Source organism: Telmatherina bonti (assembly GCF_933228915.1).
Source record: "Telmatherina bonti genome assembly, chromosome: 23".
NCBI classification, from domain to species: domain Eukaryota; kingdom Metazoa; phylum Chordata; class Actinopteri; order Atheriniformes; family Telmatherinidae; genus Telmatherina; species Telmatherina bonti.
Genome location: NC_136632.1, coordinates 29,470,801 through 29,489,652, shown reverse-complemented (window position 1 = coordinate 29,489,652; position 18,852 = coordinate 29,470,801).

The window sequence follows — 18,852 nt, the reverse complement described above, 5'->3', positions numbered from 1 at the left end:
AACATTATGTTGTCACAACAGAACACAACACTATGTTGTCACAACGGAACACAACACTATGATGTCACAACGGAACACAACACTATGATGTCACAACGGAACACAACACTATGACATCACAACGGGAACAAAACTCTATGATGTCACAACGGGAACACAACATTATTATGTCACAACGGGAACACATCACTATGATGTCACAACGGAACACAACACTATGATGTCACAACGGAAAAAAACACTATAATATCACAACGGAACACAACACTATGATGTCACAATGGAACACAAAACACTCTGATGTCACAACGGAACACAACACTATGATGTCACAACGGAACACAACACTATGATGTCACAACGGAAAAAAACACTATAATATCACAACGGAACACAACACTATGATGTCACAACGGAACACAACACTGTGACTTAACATCCTGAACCCAACACTATGATGTCACAACGGAACACAACACTATGATGTCACAACGGGAACACAACACTATGTTGTCACAACGGAACAGAACACTATGATGTCACAACAGAACACAACACTATGATGTCACAACGGGAACACAACACTATGTTGTCACAACAGAACACAACACTATGATGTCACAACGGGAACACAACACTATGTTGTCACAACGGAACACAACACTATGACATCACAACGGGAACAAAACACTATGATGTCACAACGGGAACACAATATTATGATGTCACAACGGGAACACAACACTATGATGTCACAACGGAACACAACACTATGATGTCACAACGGAAAAAAACACTATAATATCACAACGGAACACAACACTATGATGTCACAACGGAATACAACAGTATGACCTCACATCCGGAACCCAACACTATGATGTCACAACGGAACACAACACTATGATGTCACAACGGAACAGAACACTATGATGTCACAACGGGAACACAACACTATGTTGTCACAACGGAACAGAACACTATGATGTCACAACGGAACACAACACTATGTTGTAACAACAGAACACAACACTATGATGTCACAATGGGAACACAACACTATGTTATCACAACGGAAAAGAACACTATGATGTCACAACGGAACACAACACTATGATGTCACAACGGGAACACAACACTATGTTGTCACAGCGGAACACAACACTATGATGTCACAACGGAACACAACACTATGATGTCACAACGGGAACACAACACTTGGTTGTCACAACGGAACACAACACTATGTTGTCACAACGGAACACAACACTATGACCTCACATCCGGAACCAAACACTATGACCTCACATCCGGAACCCAACACTATGATGTCACAACGGAACACAACACTATGATGTCACAACGGGAACACAACACTATGTTGTCACAACGGAACAGAACACTATGATGTCACAACGGAACACAACACTATGATGTCACAACGAAAAAAAAACTATGATGTAACAATGGAAAAAAACACTGATGTCACAACGGAACTAAACACTTTGATGTCACAATGGAACACAACACTATGACGTCACAACGGGAACACAACACTATGATGTCACAACGGAACACAACACTATGATGTCAACATGGAACACAACTCTATGACATCACAACGGGAACACAACACTATGATGTCACAACGGGAACAAAACACTATGATGTCACAATGGAACACAGCACTATGATGTCACAACGAAAAAAAACACTATGATGTAACAATGGAAAAAAAACACTCTGATGTCACAACGGAACAAAACACTGACGTCACAACGGAACACAACACTATGTTGTCACAATGGAACACAACACTATGATGTAACAACGGAACACAACACTATGATGTCACAACGGAACACAACACTATGATGTCACAACGGAACACAACACTATGACGTCACAACGGGAACACAACATTATGATGTCACAACGGGAACACAACACTATGATGTCACAACGGAACACAACACTATGACGTCACAACGAAAAAAAAAACTATGATGTAACAATTGAAAAAAACACTCTGATGTCACAACGGAACAAAACACTTTGATGTCACAATGGAACACAACACTATGACGTCACAACGGGAACACAACACTATGATGTCAACACGGAACACAACTCGATGACGTCACAACGGAACACAACACTATGATGTCACAACGGAACACAACACTCTGATGTCACAACGGAACACAACACTATGATGTCACAACGAAAAAAAACACTATGATGTCACAATGGAAAAAAACACTCTGATGTCACAACGGAACAAAACACTATGATGTCACAATGGAACACAACACTCTGATATCACAACGGAACACAACACTATGACGTCACAATGGAACACAACACTATGATGTAACAACGGAACACAACACTCTGATGTCACAACGGAACACAACACTATGACGTCAGAACGGGAACACAACATTATGATGTCACAACGGGAACACAACACTATGATGTCACAACGGAACACAACACTATGATGTCACAACGGAACAGAACACTATGACGTCACAACGGGAACACAACACTATGATGTCACAGCAGGAACACAACACTATGATGTCACAACGAAAAAAAAACTATGATGTAACAATGGAAAAAAACACTCTGATGTCACAACGGAACAAAACACTTTGATGTCACAATGGAACACAACACTCTGACGTCACAACGGGAACACAACACTATGACGTCACAACGGAACACAACACTATGATGTCACAACGGAACACAATACTCTGATGTCACAACGGAACACAACACTATGACGTCACAACGGGAACACAACACTATGATGTCACAATGGAACACAACACTATGATGTCACAACGAAAAAAAACACTATGATGTAACAATGGAAAAAAACACTCTGATGTCACAACGGAACAAAACACTATGATGTCACAATGGAACACAACACTCTGATGTCACAACGGAACACAACACTATGACGTCACAACGGAACACAACACTATGACGTCACAATGGAACACAACACTATGATGTCACAACGGAACACAACACTATGATGTCACAACGGAACACAACACTCTGATGTCACAACGGAACACAACACTATGACGTCACAACGGGCACACAACATTATGATGTCACAACGGGAACACAACACTATGATGTCACAACGGAACACAACACTATGATGTCACAACGGAACACAACACTCTGATGTCACAACGGAACACAACACTATGACGTCACAACGGGCACACAACATTATGATGTCACAACGGGAACACAACACTTTGTTGTCACAACGGAACACAACACTTTGTTGTCACAACGGAACACAACACTATGACCTCACATCCGGAACCCAACACTATGACCTCACATCCGGAACCCAAAACTATGATGTCACAACGGAACACAACACTATGATGTCACAACGGAACAGAACACTATGATGTCTTAGCGGGAACACAACACTATGTTGTCACAACGGAACACAACACTACGATGTCACAACGGAACACAACACTATGACGTCACAACGGGAACACAACACTATGATGTCACAACGGGAACACAACACTATGATGTCAACACGGAACACAACTCTATGACGTCACAACGGAACACAACACTATGATGTCACAACGGAACACAACACTATGATGTCACAACGGAACACAGCACTATGACATCACAACGGAACACAACACTATGATGTCACAACGGGAACACAACACTATGACCTCACATCCGGAACCCAAAACTATGATGTCACAACGGGAACACAACACTATGAATTCACAACAGGAACACAACACTATGATGTCACAACGGAACACAACACTGTGATGTCACAACGGGAACACAACACTATGATGTCACAACAGGAACACAACACTATGACGTCACAATGGAACACAACACTATGATGTCATAATGGAACACAACACTATGACGTCATAACGGGAACACAACACTATGATGTCACAATGGAACACAACACTATGATGTCACAACGGAACACAACACTATGACGTCACAATGGAACACAACACTATGATGTCACAACGGAACACAACACTCTGATGTCACAACGGAACACAACACTATGATGTCACAACGGAACACAACACTATGACTTCACAACGGGAACACAACATTATGATGTCACAACGGGAACACAACACTATGATGTCACAACGGAACACAACACTATGATGTCACAACGGAACACAACACTATGACATCACAACGGGAACACAACACTATGATGTCACAACGGAACACAACACTATGACGTCACAACGGGAACACAACACTATGATGTCACAGCAGGAACACAACACTATGATGTCACAACGGGAACACAACACTATGATGTCACAACGGAACACAACACTATGATGTCACAACAAAAAAAAACACTATGACATCACGACGGAACACAACACTATGACGTCAGAACGGGAACACAACATTATGATGTCACAACGGGAACACAACACTATGATGTCACAACGGAACACAACACTATGATGTCACAACGGAACAGAACACTATGACGTCACAACGGGAACACAACACTATGATGTAACAGCAGGAACACAACACTATGATGTCACAACGAAAAAAAAACTATGATGTAACAATGGAAAAAAACACTCTGATGTCACAACGGAACAAAACACTTTGATGTCACAATGGAACACAACACTCTGACGTCACAACGGGAACACAACACTATGACGTCACAACGGAACACAACACTATGATGTCACAACGGAACACAATACTCTGATGTCACAACGGAACACAACACTATGACGTCACAACGGGAACACAACACTATGATGTCACAATGGAACACAACACTATGATGTCACAACGAAAAAAAACACTATGATGTAACAATGGAAAAAAACACTCTGATGTCACAACGGAACAAAACACTATGATGTCACAATGGAACACAACACTCTGATGTCACAACGGAACACAACACTATGACGTCACAACGGAACACAACACTATGACGTCACAATGGAACACAACACTATGATGTCACAACGGAACACAACACTATGATGTCACAACGGAACACAACACTCTGATGTCACAACGGAACACAACACTATGACGTCACAACGGGCACACAACATTATGATGTCACAACGGGAACACAACACTATGATGTCACAGCGGAACACAACACTATGATGTCACAATGGAACACAACACTATGACATCAGAACAGGAATACAACACTATGATGTCACAACGGAACACAACACTATGATGTCACAACGGAACACAACACAATGATGTCACAACGGGAACACAACACTTTGTTGTCACAACGGAACACAACACTTTGTTGTCACAACGGAACACAACACTATGACCTCACATCCGGAACCCAACACTATGACCTCACATCCGGAACCCAAAACTATGATGTCACAACGGAACACAACACTATGATGTCACAACGGAACAGAACACTATGATGTCTTAGCGGGAACACAACACTATGTTGTCACAACGGAACACAACACTACGATGTCACAACGGAACACAACACTAAGACGTCACAACGGGAACACAACACTATGATGTCACAACGGGAACACAACACTATGATGTCAACACGGAACACAACTCTATGACGTCACAACGGAACACAACACTATGATGTCACAACGGAACACAACACTATGATGTCACAACGGAACACAGCACTATGACATCACAACGGAACACAACACTATGATGTCACAACGGGAACACAACACTATGACCTCACATCCGGAACCCAAAACTATGATGTCACAACGGGAACACAACACTATGAATTCACAACAGGAACACAACACTATGATGTCACAACGGAACACAACACTGTGATGTCACAACGGGAACACAACACTATGATGTCACAACAGGAACACAACACTATGACGTCACAATGGAACACAACACTATGATGTCATAATGGAACACAACACTATGACGTCATAACGGGAACACAACACTATGATGTCACAATGGAACACAACACTATGATGTCACAACGGAACACAACACTATGACGTCACAATGGAACACAACACTATGATGTCACAACGGAACACAACACTCTGATGTCACAACGGAACACAACACTATGATGTCACAACGGAACACAACACTATGACTTCACAACGGGAACACAACATTATGATGTCACAATGGGAACACAACACTATGATGTCACAGCGGAACACAACACTATGATGTCACAACGGAACACAACACTATGACATCACAACGGGAACACAACACTATGATGTCACAACGGGAACACAACACTATGATGTCACAATGGAACACAACACTATGATGTCACAACGGAACACAACACTATGACGTCACAACGGGAACACAACACTATGATGTCACAATGGAACACAACACTATGATGTCACAACGAAAAAAAACACTATGATGTAACAATAGAAAAAAACACTCTGATGTCACAACGGAACAAAACACTATGATGTCACAATGGAACACAACACTCTGATGTCACAACGGAACACAACACTATGACGTCACAACGGAACACAACACTATGACGTCACAATGGAACACAACACTATGATGTCACAACGGAACACAACACTATGATGTCACAACGGAACACAACACTCTGATGTCACAACGGAACACAACACTATGACGTCACAACGGGCACACAACATTATGATGTCACAACGGGAACACAACACTATGATGTCACAACGGAACACAACACTTTGTTGTCACAACGGAACACAACACTATGACCTCACATCCGGAACCCAACACTATGACCTCACATCCGGAACCCAAAACTATGATGTCACAACGGAACACAACACTATGATGTCACAACGGAACAGAACACTATGATGTCTTAGCGGGAACACAACACTATGTTGTCACAACGGAACACAACACTACGATGTCACAACGGAACACAACACTATGACGTCACAACGGGAACACAACACTATGATGTCACAACGGGAACACAACACTATGATGTCAACACGGAACACAACTCTATGACGTCACAACGGAACACAACACTATGATGTCACAACGGAACACAACACTATGATGTCACAACGGAACACAGCACTATGACATCACAACGGAACACAACACTATGATGTCACAACGGGAACACAACACTATGACCTCACATCCGGAACCCAAAACTATGATGTCACAACGGGAACACAACACTATGAATTCACAACAGGAACACAACACTATGATGTCACAACGGAACACAACACTGTGATGTCACAACGGGAACACAACACTATGATGTCACAACAGGAACACAACACTATGACGTCACAATGGAACACAACACTATGATGTCATAATGGAACACAACACTATGACGTCATAACGGGAACACAACACTATGATGTCACAATGGAACACAACACTATGATGTCACAACGGAACACAACACTATGACGTCACAATGGAACACAACACTATGATGTCACAACGGAACACAACACTCTCATGTCACAACGGAACACAACACTATGATGTCACAACGGAACACAACACTATGACTTCACAACGGGAACACAACATTATGATGTCACAACGGGAACACAACACTATGATGTCACAACGGAACACAACACTATGATGTCACAACGGAACACAACACTATGACATCACAACGGGAACACAACACTATGATGTCACAACGGAACACAACACTATGACGTCACAACGGGAACACAACACTATGATGTCACAGCAGGAACACAACACTATGATGTCACAACGGGAACACAACACTATGATGTCACAACGGAACACAACACTATGATGTCACAACGAAAAAAAACACTATGACATCATGACGGAACACAACACAATTATGTCACAACGGAACACAACACTATGATGTCACAACGGAAAATAACACTATGACGTCACAACGGGAACACAACACTATGATGTCACAACGGGAACACAACACTATGTTGTCACAACGGGAACACAACACTATGATGTCACAACGGGAACACAACACTATGTTGTCACAACGGAACCCAACACTATGACCTCACATCCGGAACCCAAAACTATGATGTCACAACGGAACACAACACTATGATGTCACAACGGGAACACAACATTATGTTGTCACAACAGAACACAACACTATGATGTCACAACGGAAGACAACACTATGACGTCACAACGGGAACAAAACACTATGATGTCACAACGGAACACAACACTATGATGTCACAACGGAACACAACACTATGATGTCACAACGGAACACAACACTATGATGTCACAACGGGAACACAACACTTTGTTGTCACAATGGAACACAACACTATGATGTCACAACGGGACCACAACACTGTGATGTCACAACGGAACACAACACTATGATGTCACAACGGAACACAACACTATGACCTCACATCCGGTACCCAAAACTATGATGTCACAACGGGAACACAACACTATGAATTCACAACAGGAACACAACACTATGATGTCACAACGGAACACAACACTATGATGTCACAACGGGAACACAACACTATGATGTCACAACAGGAACACAACACTATGACGTCACAATGGAACACAACACTATGATGTCATAATGGAAAACAACACTATGACGTCACAACGGGAACACAACAATATGATGTCACAATGGAAAAAAACACTCTGATGTCACAACAGGAACACAACACTATGATGTCACAACAGGAACACAACACTATGATGTCACAACGGAACACAACACTATGATGTCACAATGGAACACAACACTATGACGTCATAACGGGAACACAACAATATGATGTCACAATGGAAAACAACACTATGATGTCACAACGGGAACACAACAATATGATGTCACAATGGAAAAAAACACTATGATGTCACAACGGGAACACAACAATATGATGTCACAACGGAACACAACACTATGACGTCACAACGGAACACAACACTATTATGTCACAACGGGAACACAACACTATGATGTCACAACGGGAACACAACACTATGTTGTCACAACGGAACACAACACTATGACCTCACATCCGGAACCCAACACTATGACCTCACATCCGGAACCCAAAACTATGATGTCACAACGGAACACAACACTATGATGTCACAACGGGAACACAACATTATGTTGTCACAACAGAACACAACACTATGATGTCACAACGGAACACAACACTATGATGTCACAACGGGAACACAACACTATGTTGTCACAATGGAACACAACACTATGATGTCACAACGGAACACAACACTATGATGTCACAACGGAACACAACACTATGATGTCACAACGGGACCACAACACTGTGATGTCACAACGGAACACAACACTATGATGTCACAACGGAACACAACACTATGACCTCACATCCGGAACCCAAAACTATGATGTCACAACGGGAACACAACACTATGAATTCACAACAGGAACACAACACTATGATGTCACAACGGAACACAACACTATGATGTCACAACGGGAACACAACACTATGATGTCACAACAGGAACACAACACTATGACGTCACAATGGAACACAACACTATGATGTCATAATGGAACACAACACTATGACGTCATAACGGGAACACAACACTATGATGTCACAATGGAACACAACACTATGATGTCACAACGGGAACACAACAATATGATGTCACAATGGAAAAAAACACTCTGATGTCACAACAGGAACACAACACTATGATGTCACAACAGGAACACAACACTATGATGTCACAACGGAACACAACACTATGATGTCACAATGGAACACAACACTATGACGTCATAACGGGAACACAACACTATGATGTCACAACGGGAACACAACAATATGATGTCACAACGGAACACAACACTATGACGTCACAACGGAACACAACACTACGATGTCACAACGGGAACACAACACTATGATGTCACAATGGAAAAAAACACTCTGATGTCACAACAGGAACACAACACTATGATGTCACAACGGAACACAACACTCTGATGTCACAAGGGGAACACAACACTATGATGTCACAACGGAACACAACAGTATGACGTCACCATGGAACACAACACTATGATGTCACAATGGAACACAACACTATGACGTCATAACGGGAACACAACACTATGATGTCACAATGGAACACAACACTATGATGTCACAACGGGAACACAACAATATGATGTCACAACGGAACACAACACTATGACGTCACAACGGAACACAACACTATGATGTCACAATGGAACACAATTCTATGATGTCACAACGGAAAAAAACACTCTGATGTCACAACAGGAACACAACACTATGACGTCATAACGGGAACACAACACTATGATGTCACAACGGGAACACAACACTATGATGTAACAATGGAACACAAAACACTCTGATGTCACAACGGAACACAACACTATCATGTCACAACGGGAACACAACACTATGACGTCACAAGGGGAACACAACACTATGATGTCACAACGGAACACAACAGTATGACGTCACAATGGAACACAACACTATGATGTCACAATGGAACACAACACTATGACGTCATAACGGGAACACAACACTATGATGTCACAATGGAACACAACACTATGATGTCACAACGGGAACACAACAATATGATGTCACAACGGAACACAACACTATGACGTCACAACGGAACACAACACTATGATGTCACAATGGAACACAATTCTATGATGTCACAACGGAAAAAAACACTCTGATGTCACAACAGGAACACAACACTATGACGTCATGACGGGAACACAACACTATGATGTCACAACGGGAACACAACACTATGATGTAACAATGGAACACAAAACACTCTGATGTCACAACGGAACACAACACTATGATGTCACAACGGGAACACAACACTATGATGTCACAACAGGAACACAACACTATGACGTCACAATGGAACACAACACTATGATGTCATAATGGAACACAACACTATGACGTCATAACGGGAACACAACACTATGATGTCACAATGGAACACAACACTATGATGTCACAACGGGAACACAATAATATGATGTCACAATGGAAAAAAACACTCTGTTGTCACAACAGGAACACAACACTATGATGTCACAACAGGAACACAACACTATGATGTCACAACGGAACACAACACTATGATGTCACAATGGAACACAACACTATGACGTCATAACGGGAACACAACACTATGATGTCACAACGGGAACACAACAATATGATGTCACAACGGAACACAACACTATGACGTCACAACGGAACACAACACTATGATGTCACAACGGGAACACAACACTATGATGTCACAATGGAAAAAAACACTCTGATGTCACAACAGGAACACAACACTATGATGTCACAACGGAACACAACACTATGATGTCACAACGGAACACAACACTATGATGTCACAACGGAACACAACATTATGATGTCACAATGGAAAAAAACACTCTGATGTCACAACAGGAACACAACACTATGATGTCACAACGGAACACAACACTATGATGTCAAAACGGAACACAACATTATGATGTCACAACGGGAACACAACACTATGATGTCACAACGGGAACACAACACTATGATGTAACAATGGAACACAAAACACTCTGATGTCACAACGGAACACAACACTATGATGTCACAACGGAACACAACACTATGATGTCACAACGGAAAAAACACTCTGATGTCACAAAAGGAACACATCACTATGACGTCACAACGGGAACACAACACTATGATGTCAAAACGGAAAAAAACACTCTGATGTCACAACAGGAACACAACACTATGACGTCACAATGGGAACAGAACACTATGATGTCACAACGGAACACAACAGTATGACGTCACAATGGAACACAACACTATGATGTCACAATGGAACACAACACTATGACGTCATAACGGGAACACAACACTATGATGTCACAATGGAACACAACACTATGATGTCACAACGGGAACACAACAATATGATGTCACAACGGAACACAACACTATGACGTCACAATGGAACACAACACTATGATGTCACAATGGAACACAATTCTATGATGTCACAACGGAAAAAAACACTCTGATGTCACAACAGGAACACAACACTTTGACGTCATAACGGGAACACAACACTATGATGTCACAACGGGAACACAACACTATGATGTAACAATGGAACACAAAACACTCTGATGTCACAACGGAACACAACACTATCATGTCACAACGGGAACACAACACTATGACGTCACAATGGAACACAACACTATGACGTCATAACGGGAACACAACACTATGATGTCACAACGGGAACACAACAATATGATGTCACAACGGAACACAACACTATGACGTCACAACGGAACACAACACTATTATGTCACAACGGGAACACAACACTATGATGTCACAACGGGAACACAACACTATGTTGTCACAACGGAACACAACACTATGACCTCACATCCGGAACCCAACACTATGACCTCACATCCGGAACCCAAAACTATGATGTCACAACGGAACACAACACTATGATGTCACAACGGAACACAACACTATGACATCACAACGGGAACACAACACTATGATGTCACAACGGAACACAACACTATGACGTCACAACGGGAACACAACACTATGATGTCACAGCAGGAACACAACACTATGATGTCACAACGGGAACACAACACTATGATGTCACAACGGAACACAACACTATGATGTCACAACGAAAAAAAACACTATGACATCACGACGGAACACAACACAATTATGTCACAACGGAACACAACACTATGATGTCACAACGGAAAATAACACTATGACGTCACAACGGGAACACAACACTATGATGTCACAACGGGAACACAACACTATGTTGTCACAACGGGAACACAACACTATGATGTCACAACGGGAACACAACACTATGTTGTCACAACGGAACCCAACACTATGACCTCACATCCGGAACCCAAAACTATGATGTCACAACGGAACACAACACTATGATGTCACAACGGGAACACAACATTATGTTGTCACAACAGAACACAACACTATGATGTCACAACGGAAGACAACACTATGACGTCACAACGGGAACAAAACACTATGATGTCACAACGGAACACAACACTATGATGTCACAACGGAACACAACACTATGATGTCACAACGGAACACAACACTATGATGTCACAACGGGAACACAACACTTTGTTGTCACAATGGAACACAACACTATGATGTCACAACGGGACCACAACACTGTGATGTCACAACGGAACACAACACTATGATGTCACAACGGAACACAACACTATGACCTCACATCCGGTACCCAAAACTATGATGTCACAACGGGAACACAACACTATGAATTCACAACAGGAACACAACACTATGATGTCACAACGGAACACAACACTATGATGTCACAACGGGAACACAACACTATGATGTCACAACAGGAACACAACACTATGACGTCACAATGGAACACAACACTATGATGTCATAATGGAAAACAACACTATGACGTCACAACGGGAACACAACAATATGATGTCACAATGGAAAAAAACACTCTGATGTCACAACAGGAACACAACACTATGATGTCACAACAGGAACACAACACTATGATGTCACAACGGAACACAACACTATGATGTCACAATGGAACACAACACTATGACGTCATAACGGGAACACAACAATATGATGTCACAATGGAAAACAACACTATGATGTCACAACGGGAACACAACAATATGATGTCACAATGGAAAAAAACACTATGATGTCACAACGGGAACACAACAATATGATGTCACAACGGAACACAACACTATGACGTCACAACGGAACACAACACTATTATGTCACAACGGGAACACAACACTATGATGTCACAACGGGAACACAACACTATGTTGTCACAACGGAACACAACACTATGACCTCACATCCGGAACCCAACACTATGACCTCACATCCGGAACCCAAAACTATGATGTCACAACGGAACACAACACTATGATGTCACAACGGGAACACAACATTATGTTGTCACAACAGAACACAACACTATGATGTCACAACGGAACACAACACTATGATGTCACAACGGGAACACAACACTATGTTGTCACAATGGAACACAACACTATGATGTCACAACGGAACACAACACTATGATGTCACAACGGAACACAACACTATGATGTCACAACGGGACCACAACACTGTGATGTCACAACGGAACACAACACTATGATGTCACAACGGAACACAACACTATGACCTCACATCCGGAACCCAAAACTATGATGTCACAACGGGAACACAACACTATGAATTCACAACAGGAACACAACACTATGATGTCACAACGGAACACAACACTATGATGTCACAACGGGAACACAACACTATGATGTCACAACAGGAACACAACACTATGACGTCACAATGGAACACAACACTATGATGTCATAATGGAACACAACACTATGACGTCATAACGGGAACACAACACTATGATGTCACAATGGAACACAACACTATGATGTCACAACGGGAACACAACAATATGATGTCACAATGGAAAAAAACACTCTGATGTCACAACAGGAACACAACACTATGATGTCACAACAGGAACACAACACTATGATGTCACAACGGAACACAACACTATGATGTCACAATGGAACACAACACTATGACGTCATAACGGGAACACAACACTATGATGTCACAACGGGAACACAACAATATGATGTCACAACGGAACACAACACTATGACGTCACAACGGAACACAACACTACGATGTCACAACGGGAACACAACACTATGATGTCACAATTGAAAAAAACACTCTGATGTCACAACAGGAACACAACACTATGATGTCACAACGGAACACAACACTCTGATGTCACAAGGGGAACACAACACTATGATGTCACAACGGAACACAACAGTATGACGTCACCATGGAACACAACACTATGATGTCACAATGGAACACAACACTATGACGTCATAACGGGAACACAACACTATGATGTCACAATGGAACACAACACTATGATGTCACAACGGGAACACAACAATATGATGTCACAACGGAACACAACACTATGACGTCACAACGGAACACAACACTATGATGTCACAATGGAACACAATTCTATGATGTCACAACGGAAAAAAACACTCTGATGTCACAACAGGAACACAACACTATGACGTCATAACGGGAACACAACACTATGATGTCACAACGGGAACACAACACTATGATGTAACAATGGAACACAAAACACTCTGATGTCACAACGGAACACAACACTATCATGTCACAACGGGAACACAACACTATGACGTCACAAGGGGAACACAACACTATGATGTCACAACGGAACACAACAGTATGACGTCACAATGGAACACAACACTATGATGTCACAATGGAACACAACACTATGACGTCATAACGGGAACACAACACTATGATGTCACAATGGAACACAACACTATGATGTCACAACGGGAACACAACAATATGATGTCACAACGGAACACAACACTATGACGTCACAACGGAACACAACACTATGATGTCACAATGGAACACAATTCTATGATGTCACAACGGAAAAAAACACTCTGATGTCACAACAGGAACACAACACTATGACGTCATGACGGGAACACAACACTATGATGTCACAACGGGAACACAACACTATGATGTAACAATGGAACACAAAACACTCTGATGTCACAACGGAACACAACACTATGATGTCACAACGGGAACACAACACTATGATGTCACAACAGGAACACAACACTATGACGTCACAATGGAACACAACACTATGATGTCATAATGGAACACAACACTATGACGTCATAACGGGAACACAACACTATGATGTCACAATGGAACACAACACTATGATGTCACAACGGGAACACAATAATATGATGTCACAATGGAAAAAAACACTCTGTTGTCACAACAGGAACACAACACTATGATGTCACAACAGGAACACAACACTATGATGTCACAACGGAACACAACACTATGATGTCACAATGGAACACAACACTATGACGTCATAACGGGAACACAACACTATGATGTCACAACGGGAACACAACAATATGATGTCACAACGGAACACAACACTATGACGTCACAACGGAACACAACACTATGATGTCACAACGGGAACACAACACTATGATGTCACAATGGAAAAAAACACTCTGATGTCACAACAGGAACACAACACTATGATGTCACAACGGAACACAACACTATGATGTCACAACGGAACACAACACTATGATGTCACAACGGAACACAACATTATGATGTCACAATGGAAAAAAACACTCTGATGTCACAACAGGAACACAACACTATGATGTCACAACGGAACACAACACTATGATGTCAAAACGGAACACAACATTATGATGTCACAACGGGAACACAACACTATGATGTCACAACGGAAAAAAACACTCTGATGTCACAACAGGAACACAACACTATGACGTCATAACGGGAACACAACACTATGATGTCACAACGGGAACACAACACTATGATGTAACAATGGAACACAAAACACTCTGATGTCACAACGGAACACAACACTATGATGTCACAACGGAACACAACACTATGATGTCACAACGGAAAAAACACTCTGATGTCACAAAAGGAACACATCACTATGACGTCACAACGGGAACACAACACTATGATGTCAAAACGGAAAAAAACACTCTGATGTCACAACAGGAACACAACACTATGACGTCACAATGGGAACAGAACACTATGATGTCACAACGGAACACAACAGTATGACGTCACAATGGAACACAACACTATGATGTCACAATGGAACACAACACTATGACGTCATAACGGGAACACAACACTATGATGTCACAATGGAACACAACACTATGATGTCACAACGGGAACACAACAATATGATGTCACAACGGAACACAACACTATGACGTCACAATGGAACACAACACTATGATGTCACAATGGAACACAATTCTATGATGTCACAACGGAAAAAAACACTCTGATGTCACAACAGGAACACAACATTTTGACGTCATAACGGGAACACAACACTATGATGTCACAACGGGAACACAACACTATGATGTAACAATGGAACACAAAACACTCTGATGTCACAACGGAACACAACACTATCATGTCACAACGGGAACACAACACTATGACGTCACAATGGAACACAACACTATGACGTCATAACGGGAACACAACACTATGATGTCACAACGGGAACACAACAATATGATGTCACAACGGAACACAACACTATGACGTCACAACGGAACACAACACTATGATGTCACAATGGGAACACAACACTATGATGTCACAATGGAAAAAAACACTCTGATGTCACAACAGGAACACAACACTATGATGTCACAACGGAACACAACACTATGATGTCACAAGGGGAACACAACACTATGATGTCACAACGGAACACAACAGTATGACGTCACAATGGAACACAACACTATGATGTCACAATGGAACACAACACTATGACGTCATAACGGGAACACAACACTATGATGTCACAATGGAACACAACACTATGATGTCACAACGGGAACACAACAATATGATGTCACAACGGAACACAACACTATGACATCACAACGGAACACAACACTATGATGTCACAATGGAACACAATTCTATGATGTCACAACGGAAAAAAACACTGATGTCACAACAGGAACACAACACTATGACGTCATGACGGGAACACAACACTATGATATCACAACAGGAACACAACACTATGATGTAACAATGGAACACAAAACACTCTGATGTCACAACGGAACACAACACTATGATGTCACAACGGGAACACAACACTATGATGTCACAACAGGAACACAACACTATGACGTCACAATGGAACACAACACTATGATGTCATAATGGAACACAACACTATGACGTCATAACGGGAACACAACACTATGATGTCACAATGGAACACAACACTATGATGTCACAACGGGAACACAACAATATGATGTCACAATGGAAAAAAACACTCTGATGTCACAACAGGAACACAACACTATGATGTCACAACAGGAACACAACACTATGATGTCACAACGGAACACAACACTATGATGTCACAATGGAACACAACACTATGACGTCATAACGGGAACACAACACTATGATGTCACAACGGGAACACAACAATATGATGTCACAACGGAACACAACACTATGACGTCACAACGGAACACAACACTGTGATGTCACAACGGGAACACAACACTATGATGTCACAATTGAAAAAAACACTCTGATGTCACAACAGGAACACAACACTATGATGTCACAACGGAACACAACACTATGATGTCACAACGGAACACAACACTATGATGTCACAACGGAACACAACATTATGACGTCACAATGGAAAAAAACACTCTGATGTCACAACAGGAACACAACACTATGATGTCACAACGGAACACAACACTATGATGTCACAACGGAACACAACATTATGATGTCACAACGGGAACACAACACTATGATGTCACAACGGAAAAAAACACTCTGATGTCACAAC